This window comes from Humulus lupulus, chromosome 3 (assembly GCF_963169125.1).
Source record: "Humulus lupulus chromosome 3, drHumLupu1.1, whole genome shotgun sequence".
Lineage (NCBI taxonomy): Eukaryota > Viridiplantae > Streptophyta > Magnoliopsida > Rosales > Cannabaceae > Humulus > Humulus lupulus.
In genome coordinates, this window is record NC_084795.1 from 156104748 (window position 1) to 156109284 (window position 4537).

Genomic DNA, 4537 nt, shown 5'->3' on the forward strand with positions numbered 1-4537 from the left:
GCTACTCTCGACTGTAGGAAGGTCTTGGTTGTAACGCCCTACTACCTTAGAGCCGTTACTAACTGAGTTTAAAATGTGCAATTAACTCGATAAACGAGACTTTAAGAACAAAAGTGTGATTAAACAAAAAGTTAAGGCTGTAATCTTTGAAAGTACCCTATTTCATTGAAAATTCCTAGTGTCTAACATTTGGGATCCCAAAATAAGTTTTATACAACTCAAAATAGGTTTACAGATAACTAACTATCAAAATCATAGTTTAATACAGCCATTTCTCAAAATGCCCCAACCAAAGTAGTCGGGTAGGCCAAACATGTACGCGCCGCCCCACGCTCTCCGTACTCATGGCTGGTTGACTTTTTCCTTGCCCTTACCTGCAACATAGAGCACCCGTGAGCCGAAGCCCAGCAAGAAAACTCACACAGCACATAACATATGCATATTGTATAACCATTTCTATCAGATAATCCACAGACAAACAGATAGTCCATCATACTAAACGTATACGGCCATGCCGTCCCAGAAGCTTTACCAAAGCCTGGGATCTCGGTCCTCACCGTAAGGATATCCCATGTATCCATTGGGGTCTCACCCTGGTGGTATGCACTCCGCGTGCCAAATGTTACTCTCGGCCCCACTGTCGTTCTCGGCCCTTTGCCGTTCCCGGCCCCTTGCCGTTCTCGGGTCCTTTGTCTTTCATTCAACTATAACCATATATAGCCTAACTCAAACAACATTCAAACATATAACAGTTCAATCAAGGGCTATGTCCTAGCATATAGTACAATCTAGGGTTGTGCCCTGCAACAATACTACGGGCCCATGCCCTGCTCTACAGGTACTACAGTTTTCTTACCTGTATCTCGAGCTTTACATGCACCAAAGTCACGAGCACGGTCCTCTATCCCGAGCCTCTCCGAAAACCTAGTCACAACACATATAAAACACCCTTTAATACTAACCAATCCAAAACCACTTCCCGGAACCTATCCCGTACTCTCAGGACCTCCAATTTCCCAAAACAATACAATGAAAACATCCCACAAGCCCCCGGGGCAAAAGCCCTAAAATGCAAAAATTCCCTGCCCAGAAAATAACCTAGTGCCGCGGCGCCCACCAAGGAGGGCCGCGGCGCCCCTCGCGAACCCAGATTTCTGGGTTTTCCCCGAGCCAAAACACCTCCAATCCAACCCAAACACATACCTAAACCCCAAAACCAATTTGAAACCTCAAATGAACCATCTAACACCAGCAACAAGGTCAAACACACAATCACACCCAAAATCCACACTTTGGTTTCAAACTTCAGAAACTTAAACTAGTAGGCCAAAAACTTAAACCATGCTTCCAAATTCTTAAACCACATCAAATACGAAAATTCAAAGATATAACTCAATCAAGAATTCAACCATGAGCTGCTTTCCCAATCAAATTCCAAGCTCAATCACAAACTCAAGCTGAACCTATCCTCAATTCATCCCAAGAATTCACCAAGCAAAACACACAACTCAATTCTCAATTCCATGATATTCTTAATTGAATTTTACAACATATGCACAGAATTTCCTTACCTCAATATGCTGAATACTCCTCTAAGTTTCCTAGCTTTAATCCCCTTCTTGATCCCAAGAGATTTGCCATTCTTCCCTTCCTTCTTGCCCTTAGTTTTTTTTCCTTTTCTCCTCTAGGTTTTCTTCCAATTTCAGCAAGATCAAAATATGGCTAAGTATAAAATGTGAATCACCTTTTCCCTCAGCTGAAGGTATCTTAACCCCTGCCAAAAGACTATTTTACCCATCCAAGTAATTTCTTTCCTAACTAAACCTTGAGGGCACTTTTGCCATTTCACCTTTCCTACAAATCTACCATCTTTCTCATCTAAAATCTGTTACTCTCAATGGTTACTAATGGTCACTCAAGTTACTCAATCACCACTAACCATTAGCTCACAAACTCAAAGTATAAAATTCCCAAAATACCCTAGGCTCCTCCCGAGCCAGGTATTTAATCCCGTTATGACTTTTAAACTAATTAGCTCCCTAGGACCGTCTCGGCACGTGCATCACAATAATATCACCACTCACACGTGGTACTAATCATATAATACAATTATCACATTTATGCCCTCAGCGGGCTAAAATTACCATTTTACCCATAACAGACAAACGGGGTCCACATGCATATTTATTCCACCTAAACATGCATTCTAATCACACATTCATTTAAATTCATATATTAACATGTTAATTCACTTATTGCCCTCCAGGCACGCTAATCAAGGTCCTAAACCTTATTAGCAAATTGGGTGTTACAATGGTGACCTTTGAACTAGAGGGCGAGGATCCCTTTGTCTTTGTGGGAGCGGTATGTGGACCCCGTGTACCTAAGAAATCATCACTAAGGGCCAGAGATTTATTATAGGGTGGATGTATAGGCTTTCTAGCTAGTGTGGTGGATACCACTAAGGTTTGCCAGCAGGGCTGGAGGAGACTAGACTGGTTTGTGAGTTCTTGTACGTGTTTCCCGAGGACTTACCGGGGTTGCCGCCGCGTAGGGAGATTTATTTTGTTATTGAGTTAGCACCAGGGACAGAGCCAGTATGAAGGGCCCCATATAGAATGGCACCGGCAGAACTGAAGGAGTTGAAGATACAGTTACACGAACTTCTAGATTTGGGGTTCATCAGGCCTAGCTACTCGCCATGGGGTGCTCCAGATTTGTTTCTGAAGAAGAAGGACGAGACTCTAAGAATGTGTATAGACTACAGGGAATTGAACAAGTTGACTATCAAGAATGCGTACCCTCTACCAAGGATTGACGACTTGTTCGATCAGCTGCAGGGTAAGACGGTGTTCTCGAATATTGATCTTCGATTTGGTTATCACCAGCTGAGAATCAAGGAGGAGGATATACCGAAGACGACCTTTCGAACTAGGTATGGGCACTATGAGTTTCTGGTCGTGTCGTTTGGTTTGACCAATGCCCCAGCAGCCTTCATGGACTTAATGAACAGGGTATTCAAGGACTTTTTGGATCAGTTTGTCATCGTCTTCATCGACGACATCTTAGTGTACTCCAAATCCGAGGCAGATCATGAGTTTCATCTTCAACAGGTTCTACAAAGGTTAAGAGAGCACTAGTTGTATGCCAAGTTTAAAAAGTGTGAATTTTGGCTGCCAGAAGTAACATTCCTTGGACATATTGTTGGCGCGGATGGGATTAAGGTGGATCCATCTAAGCTGGAGGCAGTTAGGCATTGGCCGAGGCCAAGGAACGCCTCGGAGGTTCGTAGTTTTCTCGGTTTGACAGGTTACTACAGACGGTTTGTGGAAGGCTTCTCAAAGATAGCAGCACCGATGATAAAATTGACACGGAAGAATTTGATGTTCATCTGGTCCTATTAAGTGTGAGAACAGTTTTCAAGGATTGAAGCGACGACTTATTTCTGCACTTGTATTAAGTCTTCCTTTGGAGTAAGGGAAGTTTGTTGTCTATTGTGATGCGTTGAAGTTGGGTTTGGGTTATGTGTTGATGCAGGACGAGAAGGTTATAGCTTATGCGTCACGACAGCTGAAGGAGTATGAGCAAAGGTATCCAACCCATGATTTGGAGTTAGCAGCGGTGGTATTTGCACTGAAGGTTTGGCGGCACTATCTGTATGGGGAGAAGTGCAAGATATACACCGATTACAAGAGTTTAAAGTGCTTCTTCACACAAAAGGACCTGAAAATGAGGCAGAAACATTGGCTGGAGTTGATAAAAAGACTATGACTATGATATTCTTTACCATCCGAGGAAAGCCAATGTAGTAACAGATGCGTTGAGCCGGAGGGGCTCGGGTCAGTTATCTAGTTCCATCCAGATCTTAAGAGAGCTAGCTGATGAGATGGCCAGAGCAGGGATAGAATTGGTGGTGGGCTGGTTGGCCAATATTACTCTACAGTCGACCCTGCTAGAGCGGATTAAGGAAGGTCAGCTAGTAGACGCTCAATTAAAGGAGGTTAGAGAGAACGTCTTAGTGGGAGTAGCTAAGGACTATTCTATTTCCAAGGTTTGTTTACTACGTTACCAGGGGCGGATTTGTGTCCCAGCGAATGTGGGGATCAGACGAGAGATATTGGATGAGTCCCATATTATGCCGTACTCACTTCATCCAGGTACCACGAAGATGTATCAGGATCTACGGATGTTATATTGGTGGCCCGGGATGAAGAAGGATGTGATGGAGTACGTGGCTAGATGTTTAACCTGTTAGAAGGTGAAAGCTGAGCATCAGCGACCGGCAGAGTTGCTTCAGACTTTGGGTATTCCTGAATGGAAATGGGAGGATATTACGATGGATTTTGTGGGAGGTTTACCCAGGACTATAGGGCCTCATGACTCGGTGTGGGTGTTTGTGGACAGATACACCAAGTGAGCTCATTTTCTTCCAATGAAGATGACATATATAGTGGATTAGTATGTAGAGTTATATGTGTGGGAGATCGTACGTCTCCATGGGGTTCCTTACTCCATAGTATCAGATAGAGATCCTATC